General features: G+C 43.0%; 1 protein-coding gene and 1 non-coding gene across 4 annotated transcripts in view; both read right to left on the bottom strand.

The window, feature by feature from the left end:
* The window catches only part of AMMECR1 (AMMECR nuclear protein 1), a 117,010-nt gene that overhangs the window by 25,240 nt on the left and 65,371 nt on the right, over positions 1 to 26,399 (bottom strand). The gene's annotated exons all lie outside the window — the stretch shown is intronic.
* LOC119930320 lies at positions 6,465 to 6,600 on the bottom strand. Its single transcript, XR_005451798.1, has one exon. It is a non-coding gene; the product is annotated as a small nucleolar RNA SNORA5 (small nucleolar RNA).

Genomic DNA, 26,399 nt, shown 5'->3' with positions numbered 1-26,399 from the left:
AAGAATCCTGATGGCAGACTAGTTTAGAGATATCCCTCCCACTTAGATTATGTGATTGACTGACCATTACAATATGAGAATATAATGTATTATCTAAGATTATTAAACAAAAATGGATATCATCTAAGGGGATAGGTCTGACAAGGAAATTCCAGATTCATTTCGCTCCAGCCCCACCACCAATCACAAAGACACATACACACACCCCTACAAAAACTCACACTCAAATTTAAAATGAACAGGTGAAGAAAATAAAGAATTAGTTGAGTAGAAATTTATATTTTATCTAAAACTGCCAAGTTCTGAGGTAGGTGGACTGCAAAATACTTTAAAAATAAAATTCTAGGGCTCTATAATACTTAATTTCAAAACAGTAAATCAAACTGATTTTAACCACTCTTGAGCAAGCAGCATGGCTTAGTGGAGAGAGCCTGGGCTTGGGAGTCAGAGGTGGTGGGTTCTAATCCCCGCTCCGCTGCTTATCAGCTGTGTGACTTTGGGTAAATCACTTGACTTCTCTGTGCCTCACCTGGAAAATGGGGATTAAGACTGTGAGCCCCACATGGGACAACCTGATCACCTTGTAACCTCCCCAGCGCTTAGAACAGTGCTTTGCACATAGTAAGCGCTTAATAAATGCCATCATTATTATTATTATCACCTTGTAGCTACCCCTGAGCTTAGGTAGAGCTTTTCTTTCCAGCACTTAGAACAGTGCTTAACACATAGAAAGCACTTAAATACTATAATTATTATTACCATTATCCTTACGTTGTGTCTACAAAACACATACAATACTGTTTAAACAAGAATAACTGAATGGAGAACAAAACTCAATCTTGAACAATGGTAGCAGGTGCAATAATTCGCACATTTTATATTTAGTACAAAACTGAGTGAAACATAAAATGATTCCTCCTCTTAGGTTTGGGGGCTTAATTTTAATTCTAATTTCTGCCAAAGTACTATGGATGGGAAGTAGTACTAGTATGCAAGAGTAGAGAGAAAATAATAATAGTATTAGTTAAGCATTTCCTATGGGTCAAACACTGTGCTCCGTGCTGGGAAACATACAATCAATCAATGGCACTTATTATTGAGTGCTTACTGTGCACAGAGCACTGTACTAAGCACTTGGGAGAGTACCGGAGAGCTGACAAATGTTATAGAGTTGATAGACACAATACACTCAGATCAGAAAAGGCTCCTGTTCCAAAAATGTAAAGGGTCAGGAGAACGGGTAATTACCTCCATTTCACAGATGAGGAAACTGAGGCAACAGAGCACTGAAGTGACTTGCGCAAGCTCACAGGGCAGGCATGTGGCAGAGTTGGGATTAGAACCCAGGTCTCTTGACTCCCCATGGTGGGTTCTGTCCACTAGACAATGTCGGTTAGCTACATGGCTTAGTGGAAAGAGCACAGGCTTGGAAGTAAAAGGTTGTGGGTTCTAATCCTAGCTCCACCACTTTATCAGCTGTGTGATTTTGGGCAAGTCACTTCACATCTCTAGGCTTCAGTTACCTCATCTGTAAAATGGGGATTAAGACTGTGAGCCCCAAGTGGGACAACCTGATTACCTTGTATCTATCCCAGCGCTTAGAACAGTGCCTGGAACTTGGCACATAGTAAGCACAAAATACCATTATTATTACTATATATCAGGCTTGTCACTGGTCTCCCTGCCTGCCGCCTCTCTCCTCTTCTAATTCATATTTCACTCAGCTGAACAGATCATTTTTCTAAAATGTCACGGCACACGCCTCTCCACATCCCAGAAACCTTCAAAGGTTTCCCAAGCCTCTCCATCTCACGTAAAAATACCAGATCAGTGGTATACTTTAAAAATGTGTTTCCATGTACTTTATCGATACTAGAAGAAAAAAGTAAATTTTGGAAATATTTGTAGTTAATTTCCACCCTCACAGATTTCTAGTCCTCAAGCAAATTTCTCTGGGTTTCATGTGGGCTGCAAAAAGGAGGGAAAGAAGACTTTATCCAACCGGCACCAGGGAAGAGAAGGTCAGGCCAACAGGTCCCCGTGCTGAAATCACACTGCGGGCAGGGAACACACCTGTCAAGTGCACTGTACTGTAAGCTAAATAAATACCCTAGATCGGTTGTGTACATCCCCACCACATGCACATTGTACACTGTAAGCAAAGAGTTAAACACTGAAAATTTTCCACCTGTAGAAGTTGAGGCAAGAAAAGATCAGCTGGTGAAATGGTACTTTCTTTCTTCAGCTTGATAATTCTCTTATAGTCAATTTCGCTCCAGAGTAAAAGTTGTTGCTGACAACAAATCCAAGTTTGGTGGCATTACTACTTGAGCTTTAGGAGGGTTTGAATACAGTGCTCTGCACACAGCACGTGCTCAATCTATCTCAGGGAAAAGCCTAGTTAAAATACAGTATTTAAAGTTACAATACACTGAAAAGAAATTCCTGAAAAATAAAAAAAAACAACAAACCATTATCAGGTTACTTATGAGAAATTCCCAATTTGAATTTAATTAAATGGCTAGTGACTGGAGCGGAATACAGATTTCTTTTATGTTCCAAAGGCATTTGTTCTCCAAATCCTAGGCTACTATACCATCTCAGTGACAAAGTGTAAACAATACATGTGGAAAATAGGCAAGAATGTTAATCTCTGTGTTGTACAATTGTTGACAAGTGCTTACACAATTGCCGCTTACAATTGTTTTTTCACTGTACTTTTTCTAAGCAGCATTATTTTCTCGGCAAATTATTTTACATTACACTAAGGCTAAGCATTTTAGTTGTACATTTCAAGGAGCTTTTCTTAACTTGAAGGGAAAAAGTTTCAAAGTTTAAAAAGGGAGCTGGAAGAACCCAAAGGTGTTCTTTTAAAATAAGATATTTTCAGATTTGATGTTCTTTTTTCCATTTGGTATTATATGACAATAATTTGTACTGCACCTCAGTATCAGGGTTAGTACCTCTAAAAACACATTTAGTCATACAGATGTCTACAAAAAATAAATTTTAAATGTGCAATTTGCGTAATAAAAATAACCTACTAAATGAGTCAATACTAAAAGCAGTATAATTTAAAATCAGGATACAGTCTCCTACAACTAAAAGGTAGAAAGTCTGGTTTTACTGGTTTCGATGAATGAATAAACTATGCCAGTCAGGCCTTTAGAATTTCAGATCCAAAACAAGAGTATTCCAATAAAAACTCAAGGTACTGAATTACAGAAAACAGCCACATTATTCAACAAAGCACTCAGAACTGGGAGGAGGAGAATAAGCCAGCCAATGTAGCTCAAACAAGTTATTTCAAACATTTCCCCAAGCCCTCTCCAGAATCCTTTACACAGGGGACGATTGATTAGAAACACTTCAGTTTGTTACAAGAAGCTACATTCAACTGAACCGGAAGGTGACTGTCTATTTTGTAATTAGCACCTGTCCTAACTGGTACTGGGGACTTACAGAATTAAATTTTCCAAATCTTTCAGTTTCTATACTCCAGGACTAAGTTAAGAATTTGGGGAGCAAAAGCTTTTGCACAACTCTGAGCCCCATTTAGAACATGCCCTGGCCAACCTTTAAGGGCCAGAGAGTAAAAAGGCCAGAAAGCCCCAGTGAAAATATTTTTTAAGAAGGAAGTCGTTCATGAATACACAAGAGTCCCTCCCTCTTTTGGATCTTCTTTAAAAGAACACTAAATCCTGGGCAGATCCAATCCATAATAGTAAAACAAATTTTAATGACATCTACTGAATGAGAAGAGTCCAAACTGAACTGCTGGAATGTGAGCTCGACCTTAGGTCTGTTCTTAAATGAAAGATTCAATCCTTAGCTCACGTGCATTCCTATCAGAAGCCATCACTATCAGCCTAGACAATTTCTGGCAGGAAGACATAAAAACCCAATAACAAAGGGTTTGCTGATTGATCAATTCTGAAGGACAGCCATAGAATTGTTCTGATGACGACACTTGTCCACATGTTTTGTTTTGTTGTCTGCCTCCCCCTTCTAGGCTGTGAGCCCGTTGTTGGGTAGGGACCATCTCTATATGTTGCCAACTTGCACTTCCCAAGCGCTTAGTACAGTGCTCTGCACACAGTAAGTGCTCAATAAATACGATTGAATGAATGAATGAATACCAGTGGGACATATACTGGTAGAAGAGATGAAATTTCATTTTTAATAGTGGTTATTACCACTGTTACCTATGCTCAACTGGCTCCACTTCCCGTCTAACATAATAGTAATAATAATTGTGATAGACTGAGCCCCCTCCTTCCTCTCCCTCTCCCCATCCGCCCCCCGTTCCCCTCCCCACAGCACCTGTATATACGTTTGTACAGATTTATTACTCTATTTTACTTGTACATATTTACATATTCTGTTTATTTTATTCTGTTAATATGTTTTGTTTTGTTTTCTGTCTCCCCCTTCTAGACCGTGAGCCCGCTGTTGGGTAGGGACCGCCTCTATATGTTGCCAACTTGTACTTCCCAAGCGCTTAGTACAGTGCTCTGCACACAGTAAGCGCTCAATAAATACAATTGAATGAATATTTGTTAAGCGCTTACTATGTGCCAGGCACCGTACTAAGCACTGGGGTGGACACAAGCAAATCGGGTTGGACACAGTCCGTCCCACACGGGGCTCACCGTCTCAATACCTATTTTACAGATGAGGGAACGGAGGCCCCGAGAAGTGAAGTGACTTCCCCAAGGCCACACAGCAGACAAGAGGTGGAGCCGGGATTAGAACCCATGACCTTCTGACTCCCAGGCTCCATTCGCTACACCAAGCTGTCGCCACAAACCAAAGGAAAAACTTCCGGCACATAATGGAGTCTCTCCCTGTAAAGGACGGGGAGGGTCAGTCCAGGCGAGAGAGTCTTTGGGACCAAGGACCTCACAATCTCTGTCTCAATCAGTCGTATTTATTGAGCGCTGACTGTGTGCAGAGCACTGTACTAAGCGCTTGGGAAGTACAAGTTGGCAACATATAAAGACAGTCCCTACCCAACAGTGGGCTCACAGTCTAAAAGTCTCGTCTGTGCCAGGCATGTTCCCGCTGGGGCGATGGGTGTAACAAACGAGGAGGCGGGTAGGGGTGTAGTAGCAGTAGCAGCACACTGCATAGCGCCCACAAGCAAGCACTGTATAATAATGATGGCATTTGTTAAGCGCTTACTATGTGCAAAGCACTGTTCTAAGCGCTGGATGTACAGAACTCCCGTGCAGCCCAGGGGGCCTCAGCCTAATGCTGACAGTCAATGCCACAGACAGACGGGCCGGTAAGCAGTTGCCAGGGTAGGCATCTTGGTAGCCACCTTGGTCTTCTCCATCCAGGGTGGCCAGCTATTCCTCAGGATTTCTGCTGAATCTGTCCACCACATGAGATGCCTGTGAGTTTCCTCAGTTGGAACCCTCACTACTGAAGGTAAATCAATCAATAGTATTTCCTAAGAACTTACACTTTGTGCAGAGCACTGTACACTCCCGCAGGCATTCCTCTGCTTCTGGATGTTTCCCCCTCCTCCCACCCACCATATGGTATGTGTTAAGCGTTTACTATGTGCCGAGCACCGTGCTAAGCCCTGGGGTAGATAGAAGATAATCGAATCCATCACAGCACCTGACTGACGTGGGGGCTTGTGCCTCTTATGGGAAAGGCTACTGGTTATGCAATCATAGCTAAACATGAAGGACAACTGCCTGTATAAAAACTGCATTAATAATAATAATAATAATTGGTATTTGTTACGCGCTTACTATGTGCCAAGCACGGTTCTAAGTGCTGGGTAGATACAGGTTGGCCCTCATGGGGCTCACAGTCTTAATCCCCATTTTCCACACAATGTAACTGAGGCCCAGAAAAGTTAGGTGACTTGCCCAAAGTCACACAGCTGATAAGTGTCGCAGCCGGAATTAGAACCCACGACCTCCGATTCCCAAGCCCGGGCTGTTTCCACTGAGCCACGCTGCTTCTGTGTATTGTTATATGACCTCTCCCAAGTGCTTAGTACAATGCTCTGCACAGAGTAAGTGCTCAGCAGTATGCCTGAATGAATGATTCCCCGCTACCCCAGGGTATCTCAGGGATGGAAGAGCATCAGACGGCTGTCGTCTGTCTTCCTACCTCAAAGACCGACTCCCGTGGCCCTGCTCCCCAAGGAACAAATTTTTTTTTCTTTATGGTATCTGTTCCGCGCTTCCTGGGGGCCAGGCACTGTACTAAGCGCTGGGATAGCTACAAGCTAATTAGATTGGGCACGGCCCCTGTCCCACATGGGACTCCCAATCTTCATCCCCATTTTGCCAATGCGGTAACTGAGGCACAGAGAAATTAGGTGACTTGTCCAAGGTGACACGGCAGACACGTGGCGGAGCTGGGATAAGAACCCAGGTCCTCTGAGCCCCAGGCGGGGGCTGTTTCCGCTGGACGGTGCCACTTCCCTCCTGGTCGTGCCGGCATGTCCGCGGCGACATTTATCCCCGGGCCCCGGGGAGCGGGACGCGGAGCCCATGGACCGCGGTGTTGCTGTGGCAGCCGTTCGGGCCAGCGCTGGCCACGGTGGGGGCGGGCGCTGAATTTGACAGGGCTGCAGATAAAACCCTAATTTTGAAGGACAATGTAAGAAAACTACCAGCTCAACAAACTACCCACCTGTAAGTATCTTGACAGAATTCCCCAAGGATTGCAGAGGATAGCAATTAGCAGCAAAAATGGTAGTAGTAGCCAGTAGTAGCAGGGGTATATTGAATACCCACTGCACGCTGAGCACTGTACTAACCATTTAGAAAGCATAAAATAAGTTCCCTGCCCAGAAGCAGCTCACACTTGATTGGGTTAGAGTGGCCATTTTAATGGGGGAAGGCAGCTAGAAAGGTACCAAAAGTGGATTGGTCCGAAACAGTGATCACACAATAATAATAATAATAATAATAATAATAATAATAATAATAATAATGGCATTTGTTAAGCGCTTACTATGTTCAAAGCACTGTTCTAAGCGCTGGGGTAGATAAAGGGTAATCAGGTTGTCCCACGTGGGGCTCACAGTCTTAATCCCCATTTTACGGATGAGGTAACTGAGGCACAGAGAAGTTAAGTGACCTGCCCAAAGTCACACAGCTGACACTTGGTGGAGCTGGGATTTGAACCCATGAACTCTGACTCCCAAGCCAGTGCTCTCTCCATTGAATAAAGGAAGATATTTGTGTTTAAGTAGTACTGATTACGTGCCTATTTATATGAAAAGACACCTGATTCTTGAGTTACCTGTGGTAACAACTGTGGTATTTGTTCCATACTTACTATATGCCAAGCACTGCACAAAGCACCGCTCTGTGCGCAGTAGGCACTTAGTAAATAACATTACTAAATTAATACAATTTCTAGTGGAGGCTGAGGAAATCTTGTTGGAGGAGCCTTTGGTAAGAGAGACTGGAAGGCTGGTAAGAACCTTCTTGTTCAGCTAGTGAGAAACCCAGGAGGCTGAAGGCAGCCCAGAAAGTTGCCTAGGTCTTAAAAGAGGGCTAGAGACCAATAGTAATGATAATAATTATAATATTTGTTAAGCATTAACTCTGCGCTGTACTATGTGCTGGGGTAGATATAAAATCATTAGGTTGAACCCAGTTCCTGTCCCACATGGGCCTCACAACCTGAGAAAAGAGCAAGTACTGAAGTCCCATTTTAAAGACTGAGAAACTGAGGTGCAAAGCCGCTCAGTGACTTGCCCAAGGTCACAGGACAGGCAAGTGGCAGAGCCTGGATTAAAACCCAGGTCCTCGGACTGCCACGGAAGGGGTCTTTCCGCTAGGCCAAGCTGCTTCTTGAGTGAGTCTCTTGCCTAGACGTTGCCTTTCCTCCCCGGCTGTTTTGCAGAGTAGTTAGAAACTCCTGATGCATGGACAGGAATTTCTGATTACCAAGCAATACGTGTATTGTACTCACACAGTAAATGATAATCTTGTTTTCAAAATAGTTTTTGTGTGTGTGTGTGCGCGCGCGCGCGTGGCGTGTGTGTGTACTGTGTATGTCAAGTACACTGGAACCTCAATTTTCCAAATCTTGATCATTCTGGGTTCAACGGCTCTTGGTCCAGTATTTGTTTTTGAGGAAACAAGCAGCCCTGATCCCTTGGGCAAGATCGATTCGATTGGAAACTTCCTTCCAAACAGCAGAAAGGCAGAATAGTCGAAACAGAACTATTCCCCATGGCTCTGGGACAGCAATGAAGAAGCCAGTGCCACCTTTGTGAGAACCTTCAAGTCTCCTCAACTGCTTAAGGAACTCAAGGACTCTAGCTGTTGGATTTCAGACAACCTACAGATCATTAAGAGACCACTTAAATACCTTTCTAGATTATCAGGATTAGCGATTGCCTAAAATATGCCCAAACCCCAGCAGTTCAAATACTTGAGACCCTTCAGGAATTGGGTCACTTGGGAAGACTTTTTTTTTAAATGTAAGAAATTCTCAGTGGTTATGATCATTTCTATGTAATATTCAGTGAAAACACTTGTGTTTGACAACTGAGTCAACAAAATTTTGATTCCCAACTACCTTAAAAAATGCAATTCCATCTTTCACTCGTACTCCTCCTTCCTAAACGGTTTTGGCTGACTTGAAAGAAACAGCCTGGCCTAATGGAAAGAGCCCAGGCCTACTCAGGAGACCTGGATTCTAATTCCAGCTCCTCCACTTGTCTGCTGTGTGACCATGGGCAAATTACTTTGCTTCCTGGTGCCTTGGTTTACCCACCTGTAAAAATGGGGGTAAGATACCTGCTTTCCTTCCTCCCTCAGTCTGTGAGTCTTACACGACATTGGGATATTTTTCCCCAGAACTTAGTACAGTGCTTAGCACGTTGTCAGCAGCTACCAAATACCACAAAAATACAATTCTCGGAAGGACAAAGTGCAATATAAAAATACATTTATATTCAAAGAGCAATTAATAATTATCCCAAATTAACTGTCTGGAAGATTGTTCTTTTTAATCTTATGGTACTTATTATTCAGCACAAAACTCCCACCACTGAAATTTGCTTCCTCAGAGGAAGCAAAGAATTTTGGATGGAACATTGATGCTTTCACCCTAAGGCACTGAAACTTCCAAGGGGCAATTCCTAGCCACTGTCAGAATTAGATCCAATACTTGGAAAAACATCAGATTTTAGGAAATAAAAGTTTTCTAGGAATGAGTTGTAATTAGACTATTTCTGAAAATCCCCCTAAGTAGAGAAACACTTTGGGGCTTCCAGTATCTTTAAAGCCTTCTTGGAAAAAAAAACCAAAAATTGTGTTTCCTAAAAAACCCCTCATTCCCAGTGACCCACAGGATCAAAGGTCAATGCCTTTGGAGCAACAGGATTCGATAAATCCCACGGCCAGTACCAGGCCACAAAACTAAGAGACAGTGTTTCATCTCTATGTTATTTCCACCCTTTCCTCTCCACCCAAACTGATACCATACTGATCCAAGCATTTATCCTAATTCCATTCGTTCATTCATATCCCGCCTTGACAACTGTATTAGCCTCCTTGCTGACCTCCCCGCCTCCTGTCCTCTCCCCACTCCAGTCCATACTTCACACTTCTATGCAGATCATTTTTCTACAGAAACAGTCAGTCCATGTTTCCCTACTCAAGAACCTCCAGAGGTTGTCCATCCATCTCCGCATTAAAGAGAAACTCTTTACCATAGGCTTTAAAGCACTCAATCACCTTGCCCCCTCCTACCTCGCCTCTCTGATTCACTACTACAACCGAGCCTGCTCATTTCATTCCTCTAATGCCAACCTACTCCCTAAACTTCGATCTTGTCTATCTTGCTGCCAATCTCTCACCCACATCCTGCCTCTGGCCTGAACGTCCTCCCTCTTCATACCCAACAGACGATTACTCTCCCCACCTTCAAAGCCTTACTGAAGGCTCATCTCCTTCAAGAGGCCTTCCCTGATTCAGCCCTCATTTCCTCTTCTCCCATTCCCTTCTGCATCACCCTTGCACTTGGATTTGCTCCCTTTATTCACCATTCCCTCTGCCCCACAGCAGTTACGTACATATCCGTAATATATTTATTTATATTGTCTGTCTCCCTCTCCAGGCTGTAAGCTTGTTGTGGGCAGGGAACGTAGCTACCACTTGTTATGCCATTACTATCAAGCACTGCACTAAGTGCTGGGATAGATACAAGATAATCAGAAGGGGGCTCAGCAAATTACGGATATCCTTTATGATCGAAAAGGCGCCACTGAGGTGAAATTTGCCTTTGGCTGACATGTGGCTGAAAAGGCCAATGCAGTACTCACAGTTCTGACCACACTGCACACACAAAGACTGACCCTTGTGCTGTCGTGTTTGTTGCTCAGGAATACACAAATATTTCTAAGGATCTAAGAACTAGCAAAGGAATCAAATAACCTGCCTTCCCTCCCACCTTTCTGAAGCTTTTTAGTAGCTGTTGGGGGAGAGTAATGGGGAGGGTCGGAGGTGGCTACGAAGGGAATTAATGGTATTGGGAAAACAAGCGAGGAGCCAGTGTAAATTCTGTGGGCTGTGAAAAAAAAATTAGCCTGTTGGCCTTTTGAATTGATCAGGCAGGTGGGAATAAACAACCTCTTTCGCAACAATGCAATTCATTCTTCCTAAACCTCTCCACTTTCATCACTACCACTTACTGATAGCACCAAACCACCTATTTTAAAGCCAAATCCTTCATACATTCCAAAGTTCTTTTCCACTCATCACTGCCATTGCTAGTACAGCCTGCCCTCCCCCCATTCCAAATTCTGCAATCCCTCAATTTGGAACGTTTTTTTCTACTTGATGAACTCACTATCATCAAAGGACAATATCCTCCTCGATGGATCACACAAAAAGCAAAAACCACCACGTATGGAGAGGTCTTTTGGAAAACCAATGAACGTCGAGAGTAACCCAGAAATGAAAAAGAAGGTCCACTGGAAAATCTAGAATGAGAACGATGAGTCAGAGGCCAAGCCCCAAGGCCTCTCTTCCGTCGCTTTAGCCCAATTCAATACTAGCTGATGGCTCAGACGGGGCCGGGAGATGAAAAACTAACAGTGAACGCTACTGTGGAACTGCTGGGATGCTGAGTCTGCCTGAATCGCCCACGGTAGCTATGCGGCCTGATGGTCAGAGGCAGGAGGGGTGACAGAGATGGACTCCAACACTGGAGAAGATGATGGTGTCTCCCGTCGGCAATCCCAGAAGGGCCTTTGTCCTGAGACTTCAAGCCCGAAAGTCTCAGGACAGGCAAATTACTTTGCTTCCCAGTGCCTCAGTTTACCCACCTGTAAAAATGGGGGTAAGATACCTGCTTTCCTTCCTCCCTCAGTGTGTGAGTGTGTGTGAGAGGCAGTGTGTGAGCCTTACATGACACTGGGATATTTTTCCCCAGAACTTAGTACAGTGCTTAGCACGTAGTCAGCAGCTCCCGAATAGCAGAACGCAGCCAACAACAAAAGCCGGGTTGCCTAATGGATAGAGCACGGGCCCCAGGAGTCAGAAGGACCTGTGTCCCTATCCTGGCTCCGCCACTTGTCTACTGGGGGACCCTGGGCAAGTCACTTAACCTTTCTGTGCCTCAGTGATCTCATCCGTTAAAATGGTGATTAAGACTGTGAGCTCCACGTGGGACAGGGGCTGTGTTCAACCTTACAAACTTGTATCTACTCCAGCGCTTAGTAAAGTGCTTGGAGCATAGTAAGCACTTAAATACCATTTTAAAAAAAGTAGGCAGGCAAGGGAGCAACACATTGCAAAGTGCCTTGGAAAGTTTTTAAGTTTTAGTCAACTATTTTCCCTATCCCTGATCTACTTCAACGCCCGTCTCCCCCTGAAGACTGTAAGCTCCTTGTGGGCAGGGATCGATCACGCCTACCAACTTGGTTACACTGTACTTTCCCAAGTGCTTAGTCCAGTGCTCAGCTCCTAGTCAGTGCACAATAAATTCCACTGACTGACGGACTGATTAATCTGCAGGACCCAGTTATGGCTGAGACTATAGCATAGTGTTGATGTGGTGCTATGATCCGGCAGGTGATTGCCATGGTAGCTGCTGTGGTCGTCACCTATATTAATCAATCAATCAATCGAGCATTTACTGCATACAAAGCACTGTACTAAGCGCTTGGGAGAGTACAATATAACCATTTAACAGACACAATCCCTGCCCACAATGAGCTTACGGTCTAGAAGGGGAGAGAGACGTAAATATAAATAGATTATGGACATGGATGTAAGTGCTGTTGGGCTGAGGGAGGGGTGAAAAAAGGGAGCAAATCCAAGTCCAGGGAGAACTCGACTCAATGTGGAACAAAAAAGGCCCAGTTTCTCCCCGCACCATTTTTACACCCTCTTCTCCCTCACTGTTTTATCCATTTTGTCCCCCCTACTGTCGAGTCCCCCAGCCCCCATCTCATCCTATTGTTCCACCCCATACCCATTTACCCAAATATAGAACAAATCCAATCAATGAAATGTTTTAAAGCCTAATATTCCCTGGCCTCATTTTCAAGCAGAATAAAGGGGCCTTGGTAATCGGTGTCTGGTATAGTAGAACGAGCAGTGGTCCAGGAGTCAGAAGGTCACGGGTTCTAATTCCGGCTCCGCCACCTGTCTGCTGTGTGGCCTTGGACAAGTCACTTCACTTCTCTGGGCCTCGGATACTTCATCTTTGAAATGGGGATTGAGGCGGTGAGCCACATGAGGGACAGGTACCGTGTCCACCCTGATTTGCTTGTATCCACCCACTGCTTAGTACAGCGCCTGGCACAAAGAAAATGCTGAACAATTACCCTCACTAACTACGATAGGACAGGGTAAAGTTTGTAGGGGGAGGACGGGAGTGGGACGCTTGAGCACAAGGCGGGAGATTTGTTTATGGCATTTGTTAAGTGCTTACTCTATGCCAGGCACAATACTAAGCGCTCGGGTAGATACAGGCTAATCAGGTTGGACATGGTCCGTGTTCTAAAAGGGCCTCACGGTTTTAATCCCCATTTCACAGATGAGGGTACTGAGGCCCAGAGAAATGAAGTGACTTGCCTGAGGTCACAGAGCAGATAAGTGGCACAGCTGGGATTAGAACCCAGGTCCTTCTGATTCCCAGGCTCATGATTTATCCGCTGCGGGGCAAGCCAACCTGGTGGTGGTGACTGTGCTCTACTTTCGCACCTGCTGCCCACATGACAGGGCTCTGGAGGGCAGCCCTGGCCTAGCAGTAGAGTGTGGGGGGCGAGAATAGGGGTGAACGTGCCCTCAATAATAATAATAATAATAATAATAATAATAATAATAATAATGGCATTTATTAAGCACTTACTATGTGCAAAGCACGGTTCTAAGCGCTGGGATCCAGCTATGATCCAGAGAAGCACCATGGCCTAGTGGAAAGACACCAGCCCTGGGAGTCAGAAGACCTGGGTTCTTGTCCCAGCTCTACCAACTGCTTCCTGTGTGAACTCGGCCAAGTCACTTAGCTTCTCTGTGACTCAGTTTCCTCACCTGTAAAATAGGGAATAAATACCCATTTTCCCTCCCACTTGGACTGTGAGCCCTATACGGGAGAGGGACAGGATAGATCTGTACCTACCGCAATGCTTAGAACAGTGTTTGACACATAGTAAGTGCTTAATAAATACCGTATTTTTTTTTTAAAAAAGACGCACTTCGTGTTGTGAGTCTTTGTGGGAGCAAACTTGGGAGGAAGACTTAATATTTAGGTGATTTACTTGATGCTTGCCTCCATGAAGCTTAAGGGATGAACCAATACTTTCTAATGAAAAATAACTTTCAGATACCCCGCCCATGTTAAGCAGACTAATGAAATGTGAATCTGCCTGATGAAATATTTTTTGATAACTTCTCTTCGCTCTGTTAAGCACACTGTTCCGTGCTCTGCACAACACGGGTGCTCAGAGTATCTGTGTCTGTTGAACTGCCAAAGATCGTAGCCTTGGGGCCACCTGCTCTTTCATCCACAACTGGAATGGGTTTTAGTAAATGACTTTGGGCGGGCAGTCCAGTTTAATTAAACAGTCTGCTAAAGTCAAAAACTGTTCGCCCCACCCTTTTGTAACAACTACAGAAACCGGTTTAAATGTTACCATCCAACCCACAGTCAGAGTTAGAGCATTGTCTTTTTCTCCAAATGATTTCTTCCCATTTTTAGTAAGAACACTTTAAGTCTCAAAGAAGTTCCTTAACAGATTCTAACTGTGTGGGGGGATTTACTTTCTGGGAACATTCCGAATAAACTGACCATTTAAGATTATTCAGCCATAGAAGGCTTCGGGAAGCCTCAATATACACATACCAATGGCCCCCTGAAATTTGTTAGGTCTAAAGGAAACTGGATAGAAAAACCTAAATAAAATGTAATGTCCTCTCTCGCCTCTCTAATCTGTTTGGATTTCACGGTAATAAATGCTTCTGAAAGAATTCTGAGTTAAGCTGGATAAAGGCGGACTTGGGCAAGCAGTTCTGGGGCAAGACTGTGGCCTGGTGAAAAGAGCCTGGGCCTGGGAATCGGAATACCTAGCTTCTCTAGACTATAAACTCGCTGTGGGCAGGGAATCTGCCTACGAACTCTGTTGTACTGTACTCTTCCAAGTGCTTAGTACAGTACTCTGCACACAGTAAGCACTCAATAAATACTGATTCTAATCCCAGCTCTGCCACTTGCCCACTGTGTGATCCTGGACATGTTAATCAACTTCTCTGGGCCTCAGTTTCCTTATCTAGAAAATGGAGATTTTCGACCTGACCTTTCTTCTTCTCAGACTGGGAGCTCTTAGGTGGGGACTGTGTTCAATCAGTATACACTGTATCCTCCCCAGGGCTTACTACAGAGCTTGGGGCACTGGAGAAGCAGTGTGGCTTAGTGATTAGAGCATAGGCCTGGGAATCAGAAGAACCTGGGTTTTAATCCCGTCTCCACCACGTCTGTTGTTTGACCCTGGGCAAGTCACTTCACTTCTCTGGGCCTCAGTAACCTCATCTGTACGATGAAGATTAAGACTTGGGAGCCTTATGTGGGACAGGGACTGTGTCCAACCTGATTAACCTCTATCTATGCTAGTGGCTACAACAGTGCTTGGCACATAGTAAGTGCTCAACAAGTACCATTATTATTGTTATTAGTAGTAGTAGCAGCAGTAAGCATTTAACAAACACTACACTAGGAAGAGGAGGGGATGCCTTGAAAGGATTGACTTTGGAACTTTAATCTTCTTCTCAGCATTCATGTACAAATGTTCGTATTCAAGTATTTACCTGTAAGTTCTGTGTTAGGCTGTAGCATCCTGCTGGGCTTGCCCTGCTTCAAACTTGTTCTCCTCCTGGCTTTCACTTGGTATAAACAATTTTTCTCTGTCTCCCCCTTTAGAATGTTAACTCCTTTAGGGCCCGGAATATATCTTACTAGTGTTGTCCTCTTCCAAGCAATCAATAAGAGCTCAATCAGTGGCACAGATTGATTAAATGGTAAACCTAGGGGTAGGGTCTGTGCCAACTGAATATTCTCCGTTCTGACAGAATGCAGGCTTTTACTCTGCCCCCCGGATACACTGTGTGTCGACAAAATTGGGTATACTCTTCCGACAAGGCAGCAAGGCTCAGGGTGAGTACTACAACTCAGGTTTTCTGTAAGCTGCCCATGGCAGCTCCTCAAAATAGTTTAAAGCTCCTTTATAGCTCTTGTTTTTCATGGAACAAAAAAAACTCAAGCAAAGTTTAAAAAGTACCAAGAAAATTTCTGTGAGCTTCACCTAGAGGTGAGCATTTCTGAGGGGAAGCAGACCTGTGGAGCAAGCAGCCTTGAGAGAGCTGTGCAATTAGGCCTCGTGCAATTAGAGAAGCAGTGTGGCTCAGTGGAAAGAACACGGGCTTTGGAGTCAGAGGTCATGGGTTCGAATCCCGACTCTGCCACATGTCTGCTGTGTGGCCTTGGGCAAGTCACTTAACTTCTCTGAGCTTCAGTTATTTCATCTGTAAAATGGGGATGAAGACTGTGAGCCCCATGTGGGACAATCTGCTTACCTTGTATCCTCCCCAGCACTTAGAAGAGTGCTTTGCACATAGTAAGCACTTAACAAATGCCATTATTATTATTATTATTATTATTATTATTATTATTATTTGGGCACATAAAGTAGGCAGCATATGATCAGAAGCGCTCATTACAGTGCTCTGCACACTGTAAGCATTCCGTAAATACCGTGGATTAACAAATACCATCGACTGCAGTGCAGTACTCACACTTTACATTAAAAGGGTTACCATTCAATCCACATGACTCTTCGGTATAATTACTTTCTTAGAACCGACACGTGCGTGTTCTCAAATCATGTCATATAATGTGCACTCAGCGTGTCTTTCCAATAAGGGAGGCTACTGACAGGTGGGGTAAAGCCGGCGGTTTCACCTCATCCACTCCTATCCCAAAAGGACAACCACCCCACCTGCAATGTCTGGATTTGTTGCCAATTTGTACTTCCCAAGCGCTTAGTACAGTGCTCTGCACATAGTAAGCGCTCAATAAATATGATTGATTGATTGATTTCGGACCACTGGTCTAACCTGGTAGTGGCACGCTCGAGTTCTTCTCTTTAGATCTGCCAACAAAAACCGTGGCTGTGGCTACTGGTTCCTAACAGCATTTAGTACAGTGCTTTGCACATGGTAAGCATTCAATAAATATGTTTAAATGAATGAATGCTGTACGCAAAAGCTGACATAGGCTTTTGTCTTAGGCTTTTGACCTAGCTATGACATTTGTTTACGGAGAGGGGGGGTTGAGGGATACTGTTACATTTCACCTTTCTCACTGCATGAACTACTTAAACCTCACTGCAGGTCACCGAGCCTTGGATGTTGCCAACGTGTACTTCCCAAGTGCTTAGTACAGTGCTCTGCACACAGTAAGCGCTCAATAAATATGACTGATTGATTGATTGGATATGGAACAAGAGATACTTGCCCAGTTCATCCATCTCATGCCCTTGTGAAACCACTGCATTTGGCCAACAGAGCTGAAGGTGGCTGGGGAAGAAGGGACCCAGTGGGAGAAAAGAGAAGTAGGCATTCCAGACTCGAAGCCAAGCAGGGTTTCCAAACCTCCACTGTCACGTCGGCTCCCCACCCAAGGTATTTTGAGAACACGTAATTCTAGAAATGCATTCGCCCTGTCAGCAGGGTTACTGGATCAACTGGTCCCAGAAACACCAGGGGCAAAATCTGCTTCTCCGCCCAACCTGAGTCTTCAACTGCCCTGGACGTGACTCAAATGGTAGAACAAGCCTCATGAGAACAAGCCAGCCTTGTATAGAGCACCATCGACTTTAAAGTATTCATTCACCTGGCCCCCTCCTACCTTACCTCGCTACTCTCCTACTACAACCCATTCTGCTCACTTCGCTTTTCTAATGCCAACCTGCTCACTGTACCCTGATCTTGTCTATCTCACCACCAAATTCACGTCCTGCCTCTGGCTTGCAACACCCTTCCTTTTCATATCCGGCAGACTATTACTCTCCCCATCTTCAGAGCCTTATTCAAGACACATCTCCTCCAAGGTCTTACATGACTGAGTCCTCACTTCTTCTTTTCCCACTCCCACCCTGCGTCACCCTGACTCGCTCCCTTGATTCATCGCCCCCTCCCAGCCCCACGGCACTTATGTACATATCTGTAATTTATTTATATCAATGCCTGTCTCCCTCTCTAGACTATAAGCTCGCTGTGGGCAGGGAATGTGTCTGCTATACTGTTGTGCTGTGCTCTCCCAAGTGCTTAATACAGTGCCTTGTACACAGTAAATACTCAATAAGTACAATCGATTGATAAAACAGTAGTCAGGAAAACTACTGAAAACTGGGTTTAATTTCTGGTTTCACTATTGATTTGCTGTCTGAATTTAGGAAATCCTTGGTCTCGTTACCTGAATAAAAGAGGCAATAGCTACCTCAACAGGAAGTTTTGAAGTCTATAGACTTACAACAAAATACCAACTTCTTTGAATCTCTACAAAAGAAACATCCAGTTCCTTCAGAAACCTTATTTAAGCAAAAGTAAATATCTTAAAAATGTGTCCTCTGGCCAATCTGTTTTGAGAATAAGTTCCCAGGTTCACTAAAGTGAGAGAAGCCTCTTTGTTCTCCAAAGAGAGCATAAATCACAAATGCAGAATTGACCTCAGAATTTCATTAGTTGGCCTTCAGATTTTTTTCACCATAAAAGAGAAACTAGAGTCAAAATGAATGACCACAAAACCACTAGCACCACCAGAGAAGCTTCTGAAAGAAAGCCGCAGGACACTAAAACCAGGTCCTTTCAAAATAATCAATCAAAAGTACTTACTGAGCACCTGTGTGCAGTACTTGGAAGAGCACACCAGAATAAGCAGACAAGCTGTCTCCATCCTCAAGGAGTTTACAATCTAGCAGGAGAGACAGGCAGTAAAAGAAACTACAGATAGGATGAGGGACCTTCTCTATATGTTGCCAACTTGGACTTCCCAAGCGCTTAGTATAGTGCTCTGCACACTAAGTGCTCAATAAATACTATTGAATGAATGAATGAAGTAAATAATGGAGCTTAAAGAGGTACTACTGAAGTGGAGGGTGGGGGCTGGACTAGGGAAGTGGGAAGTACACAAGTGATTAGGTGATGAGAATGTGCTGTAACAGGGGGGTTATAAAGTGGGGAGATTCAAAATTAATCGGGGAAGGCATCCTGGAGGAGGTGTGGTTTTTGTAGAGGGGGAGATCCATGGTCTGCAGGGTGTGAAGGGGGAGGGAGTCCCAGGCAGAGGGGAGAAAAGGGGGACGAATCCAGCCATTGCGGATTAATGCTCTACAACAATTTGTGTGCTAGAAGGGGAAAAGTGTTTTAAAAAGTTACCTCCTTTCTGAAGACTATTACGGATCTATGGAAGGACTTCAAACCCCTACAGAGTCAGAACACAAATGGAGAACTGTGAGGTGACATTCTGGATCCTGACTGGCTACCACTAATTTAAATTGTGGGCCCCCTGTGGGCTAGGGTCTGTGTTCAGTGTAGTGCTTTGCACAAGTGCTTAATATTACTCCTACTAAAATAATGTTACATTCAGTATCAGGTGTTTTAAAAGATGGTTTACTTAATTTACATCAGGAATTAGTCCCCAGATTTTAACTGCCACCAATTCCACCAGCACTTCTATTAACTCTCAGAGTAGTCTGTCCTCTAAGTCAACTTCAAGTAAACTCAGTCCACTTCTACCTCACAGCCAGGCCTAAAGTCTGAGTTGAAGACATTTCAGTATTAAAAGGGAAGTAAATCACACAAGCCTCCCAGAAACCTTGAAAGCTTATTTTGGTTAATATCATCTCGATATCAACACGATTTCTGCAAAAGCGAGAGGGCAGACTACACAATAAAACAGTTCCTGCACAAACAGAATATTTTCAAGGCATCTAGCAAGCTCCCAGAAGAAATGAATAGAAAGAGGTGACTCTGGCATTTGTAACAGGAAAAAAAAATCCCTATATTTTGGCACTCGCCTTGATCTTCAAGCACGGTATTTTGAATTGTTCAATGATTTAAATTATGTAACAACCACCCAACATTTTCCTGTTATGTCTTTACAGTTCCTCCCCACAAAAGGCATACCTGGTTACAGAGGAGACCTGGGAATCGTTTGTGTATCCAGAATTCTGCAGCTTCATTTTTTTTTTCTCCTCAGAGTTTTCTGCCAAATTTCCTTTTCTTCTATCCTTTGCTTTCTATTCTATCAAGGGGTTAGGCAAAATAACTAAATTCATCTGTGAGTTGTTGGTTTCCATCACTTTCTGTTACATTTTTGAACATGAGGTATAATCTATTCACAAAATTACATTCTCAAGAAAATGTGTAAAATAATATATTGTTATTGACTAAGTGCTGGGTACGTGCAAGTGTTGGAGCAGAAACAAAATAATCTGTTTCCAACCTGATCCGACCTGATCATCTTCTACACACACCAAAGGTTAATACAATGTTTGGCACACAGTATGTGCTTAACAAATACCACTATCATTATTACTATTATTATTATTACCACATCATTCATAGTGCCTGTTCCAAACAGGGCACCCATTATAAGAGTTATAGAGCAGGCATTTTAGCCCCATTGTACAGATGAGGACATTGAGGCCCAGAGAGGTTAAGTGCCTTGCCCGAGGGCACAGAGCAGACCACCGCCTGAATTCCCTGGTAATGATCTCAATTAAAAATACTGAACCTTTTTTTATAAATTGATTTAGAAAAATCTAAAAATAAAAATTGACATCTAATTTTCATTTCATAAAGACCGAAGGGGGCAGATATATACCAAATTCAACCAGATGCAATTTTTTTAATGGCATTTGTTAAGCGCTTACTATGTGCCAAGCAATGCAATAAGCACTGGGGTAGATACAAACTAATCACGCTGGATGCACTTCATGTCCCGCATGAGGTTTTCCGTCTCAATCCCCATTTTACAGACGAGGTAACTGAGGCCCACAGTAGTGAAGTGACTTACCCAAGGTCAACAGCAGACAAATGAGCTGGGATCACCTCCTGAAAATCAGGGTTTATAATAGAACTCAATCTTTAAATACAGCTGCGTTGTTATTGCCGGGTGTTTAGGAAAAATATTAAATTGCAGCTTTCAGTCAGGCTTTGAAAATGGTAAGTGTTCTAAGTTTGAATTATTTTGAGGTCATAGTATGTTTTAAGTGGAACAGCAAGTATATTGAAACTTGCAATAGTGGAAATTCTATTTTCAAAGGGGGATCTTTTACAGTATAACCAACTGCAGAAATTCAAACAACAAACCATTAAGATAGCTTCTTGCACAGTAATGACAAGCAGGTAGAGGGGATTTCATTCCTTTTAAAAATGAAACTTCCTAAATCGTGTAACACTGAATCATTCCTCTCTGCTGTGGCTGAGCTTTGTTAATAACAACAACAACAATAATAATGATAATAATGGTACTTGCTAAGAACTTACTTGTCAAGCACTATTCTAAGCACTGGGCTAGATAAATGGTAATCATGTTGGCGAGAGAGGGATTTAATCTCCATTTTACAGATGAAGTAACTGAGGCACAAAGAAATTAAAGTGACTTGCCCAAGATCATACAGCAGACAGTGGTGGAACTGGGGTTATAACCCAGGTCCTCTGACCCCTCAGCCGTGGTCTTTCCACTAGGTCACACTGCTTCTTTGAGATACTGAGTTTCTATTAAGCTATGGAGAAAACTTTACTCTGATGGTCTTCTGAGATTAACAGATCATAATCTGAGGTGACTGTGTTGTTGGCAATCTTTAAACGCAATGAATCCTGTTGCTTAACAGACATCTGCTTGCACTCAGATCTTCTTTTACCAAGTATCTTATTGATTTTACAGATTCCAATCTCATGGCTAGAAAATGCATTACTTTTGAACAAATCGGACCCCAAAGGCAACAAATGTCAGCAGTTTCTTTTTTACACCTTGAGAAAATGAGATGCATACCATACTTTGGGTTGGTCTGAAACATAAATCTTTTCTAATCTAACCAACTCAGTTTAAGCCACCCTTGAAATGACTCCTTCTGGCCCTTATAGTGTCAGTCCACTACAAGAGTCAAATGAAGTCATTACATGAATACTTCAAATGGATAGCAATAGTCAAAAACTACAGCAGAAACTCCTCATCGTCGACTTTCAAGGAATTCAATGAGCAATCTCCTGTCTACCTATCCTCTCTCTTTTCCCAAACCCAGCCCACATACTTTCCTCCTCTAATGCCAACCTACTTACTGTGCTCAATCTCATCACCCTCGCCGTTGATGCTCTGTTCACTCCCTCCATTCCCTTCCATATCTAACAGGCCACCACTCTCCCCATTTCAAAGCCCTTCTGAAATCACATCTCCTCCAGGAAGCAATCCCTAATTAACCTCTCATCCCCCTTCCCTATGCTCCCTCTCTTCTGCGTCACCTACGAACACATGCTCGTAACCCTTGAACACTTTGATATTTGCCCAGTGCCCGTCCCCAGAGCGCTTATGTATATATCCTTATACTAAGTTACTTCCCACAGCTGTAATTTATTTTATTCTTGTCTCCTCACTAGATGTAAGCTCCTTGAGGGCATGTCTACCAAGTCTATTGTATTGTCCTCTCCCAAATGCTAAGTACAGTGCCCTTTACATAGTGAGTGCTCAATAAATACTACCGATTGATTGACTGAAAAAGTACACTTCCACCTGTGGGGTGAAATTTTGATATTTTAATGACAGCTTCCCAACATAAAGTGTTTTGTTATTGTTAAAAGGCACCGCAAGAAGCTCTGTATTCTTTCAATTTAACCTCATACTCTCAGGGGATGGGTACCTGAAAGGTGATGTTGGATTTATGACAGTGAGTCATTAGGAGCTGAAAAGAATTCTTATTTTTCATTCTCTTATTAAGCTCAACTCCTTAATTTCATAAGTTAGAACTGACTGATTGGCTCCAGGAAACAAGACACAGTTTCTTTATAACCTCTCACCTACCTCCGGGATCTGGCAATAAAGACAGAAGGGAGGACCTTAATCGAGTGTTTACGCCTGGCCTTATATCAAATAAAATCAACAGAGTAAAGGACCGCAAAGGACTAGAAATGTAGATACCGGAGGGGGTGACACAATTGATCCGAAAAGGCTGACAACTAGTGGGAGATAGGCTGAAGAGAAACTGAAAACAGTGCAGGCAAGTCAAAGAGAGGGAAATTATTTCCCTCAAAATATCAGTAGGTTTCTTATTTTATTATGATTACAAAATATTTAAAAACCTTAAAGTCCTTTTTTTAAATAGAAGCAAACCCTATTAGCTGAAATTGGGGTAAATATGACTGTAGACTCTAGCCCGTACTCTCATTGTCTGCTAACTCTGTTGCATTGTACTCTCCCAAACACTTAGCACACAGTAAGCACTCGATACCATTATTGAAAAAAATGAATGGCCTGCCACCTTAATTCCTCCACATTTTAAATTGATTTTGTTGTCTTCGCTTTCTATGGCAGTCGGTAGTATTTACTGAGCACCTACCATGTACAGAGCTCTATATTAAGCGCTCGAGCGAACATAGTATAATTAGGAGACTTGATCCCGTCCTTCTGTTGAAGGATAGCTTGCCAATCTATTGGGGGAAGATAAGACCTCTTCAGGGTCTGGTCTAAGCCCTTCTGTTAATGCAGTTTAAAGAGCTCAGCAGGCTCTGAATTTCTCTTGGTAAATTTTTTTTAAGAGAAGCATTGTTATCAAATCCAACGTGAATTCTTCATCTGTAGAAGTCTGTTCTAGCAATTTCAGAAATGGCTTGGGAACTACAAGTCCTGGGTGCATAGGGACCACCTATGCTACATAACTGCATAATCTTGATTGAGGCCTCAGTCCCCAATATAGGCCCGAGACTCACCATGTGAAAATAGCCCTGTGCTAGCAAAATGCTTGGAAATCCTAAATTGATACGGGACACACGGGCAAAATGGCAACCTCTAGACTGTAAGCTCGTTGTGGGCAGGGAACGTGTGGGCAGGGAAAGACTGGGGATTTCTTTCTGCATTAGTCGAAAACCTCAGAATACAAAAATCAGTGGAAATGTTTCGCGGAGAGTTGCAAGGAAGACGGTTTCTGGTTTGCACATAACTGAGGCGTGAATCTTCTCTACTCCCCCCAAAAAACAAAATCTGTGAAATGTAGTCATGTAACCCAACCCAACTGGCAACAACAGGTGGGGCAATGCAGCAGCTGCTTCCTGAGATGATGTCATATGGGGGTCCTTTAAAACCAAGTAACCCCAGGCCCCCAGGGAGGGAAAGGCAGGATAATCCGGTCCAGCTACAGCCAGGAGGGTGATGGATGGGGGTGGGCCGGGTGGTGCTGCCAGGAAGGATAAGGGACTAGGCATTTAAACCCATGAAGTTCACAGCCAGCAAGCTCTGTTTCTGTAGGCTTAAATGGTAGGCCTTTGGACACCAACTGCCCTGAAGTTCCATTTTAAATGGCTCTTCTGCATAGAAAGGTTGCCATGCCTTGTTTCAAAGTACCACGCACTGCTTCTGTTTAAATACGGGGCAAGGCTTCATTCCTTTACCACAGCCCCGGAGTTCAGTACAGAACCGGGAAGTATTTGTTATAATAATAATACTAATGATGGTTAAAATAAAAAATTTTCAACAGTCTTGTAAAAAGTACAAAATCATGGCCTAATTTCTTTCTAGAAGGGGCACAGTTAGCAAAACTGAAAGAATCAGCATTCTTAATTGCTCGTTGGACAGTTTTTCTTTTTGAGGCGGTAGACAGGTAATTAATTGCAAGACCTTTCCAGGTGTGTTTTTCTGGGTCCGCCTACCGCATAAAGATTTAACATCCAGTTCTGATAGTGGTGGAAACTTTCGCTAATGCAATTTAGCGGCAAGTTTTTCATTAGCAATTAATAATAATCGTGGTATTTGTTAAGCGTTTACTGTGTGCCAGACACTGTACTAAGCGCTGGGCTGGATACAAGCAAATCAGGTTTGACACATGGGGCTCACAGTCTTATTCCACTACTAATGCTAGAGCATGGACACACATAAAAAAACACTTCATGCACGGTTTTTCTGCGACAGGAAAACTAAGGGCAGAAAGATGGGAAGACATCCTAACTAAAACCTGTACTTACAGACTCTTTCAGAGGAAAATTACTGAGAATTTTTGCATTGTCAATGACTGCTAATTCTTCCAGGCAAGTCAGTATCTAGGAAGGGTCTTTTAAAAGACTGAAGGAGACAGAATTCACTACTACCAAAGAGATGGTCCAACCGGGAATGTTGCAATGTAATGATGGACAGACATATGACAAGAAACCACTCTCAAGTGAACGTGGAACGTCAGGCCAGCAACCCAGCTAGATAACTATACATGGTTTCATTCTTTACCTGTTTTACACTTCGTGCTCTCTGCTGTTTTATGGCATTTGGTGACTTCAATTTATAAACAGCAAAGATCTAAGAGTGGTGCCATTAATTGCTGATTGTTTCTGATGATTACCAAAATTACACTTTCACTCACACAACACACACACATACTCATAGGCGCAACTACTGCTGGAAATTTTTAATGCTTGAGAAAAAGTTGGGCAGTTTAAAAAAATTTTCTGGGTACAAATTAGGATAACAAATCTAGGCAGTGAATAATATTTAAATATCTTAAGGTTGGAGCAAATGAGTTACTGTCACAATTATTAATATTACTGAGGACAGTTTCTTTCTCCACCTCTTTCTCCAGGTTTATTTTCATCTTTGATGCAATTTAACTAAAATGAATCGTCAAATCTCTTTTCTTTTCAGTAGTCCCTCACTTATTCAGAAACAGATTCTCTCTTTGGGAAAATCGCTTCAACATTTCCCCAAACCTCTTTTTTTCAAAACAGCCACACCAACACCTATATATCTGAATAGATTAAGCAGTCACATCTTGCTTATTAAAAAGAAAACAGACCATTCCACATTGACCAATATATTGTATTACCAACTTTGGCTCCTATCCAATGGGTAAAAATGAAAATCTGACTGAAGACCTTGAAACTTGATGCAAAGGAACAGCTGTGCATTTAATTTGAGTTTTGGGTGAAACAAAGCACTGCTAACCAAAAAGTAGGCTAGAAAAACTTCTCTGCTGGGTGACCTTGGGCAAGTCACTGCACTTCTCTGTGCCTCAGTTACCTCATCTGTAAAATGGGGATTAAGACTGTGAGTCTCATGTTTGATAAGGACTGTGTCCAACTTGATTAGCTTGTACCTACCAAAGCGCGAGGCACATATTAAGCTCTTAAATACCACTAAAAAAATAATACCAACAGAAAGGGTCTGTCCTGGCTAGGGGATGAGCCTGAATCCATCTGGATTTGGCTTTCTGTGCCATGTCCCCAGCAGAATGCAGAGGCTCAGCAGGGATGGGTCTTGAGGTCACCTGTGAACAAATACTAAAAGTGACCATCTGATATGTCCTCTCAAATCCTTTGATGAATCACCAATTAAGACTAAAATTGGTTAGAACAGACTGGAAAGAAAACATTCAACATGTCTATGTGGCCCTAGACCACTTTTCTACTAAGAAGCGCGCTTTTTAAAAATGAGTATCACTTCCTCTAAGTGAACAGAGATCTAGTTGTTCAGGAGAATTCGATTTTAAAAATAATATTATCCCAGTGTTTTTCATGTTTTCCCTACTGCCCATTCGGGAGATGGAAAGCAAACCACCACTCTCAACAAAAATGTAGTCTGCACTGTAATTCAATTGAGAGTGCCCTATGAGAGCATGAATATCAAATGTTAAAGGCAAATCACAA

This window comes from Tachyglossus aculeatus, chromosome 6 (genome assembly GCF_015852505.1).
Source record: "Tachyglossus aculeatus isolate mTacAcu1 chromosome 6, mTacAcu1.pri, whole genome shotgun sequence".
In the NCBI taxonomy this organism is placed as follows: domain Eukaryota; kingdom Metazoa; phylum Chordata; class Mammalia; order Monotremata; family Tachyglossidae; genus Tachyglossus; species Tachyglossus aculeatus.
Note: the sequence above shows the minus strand (reverse complement) of the source record. Positions and strands in the feature narration are given on the sequence as shown.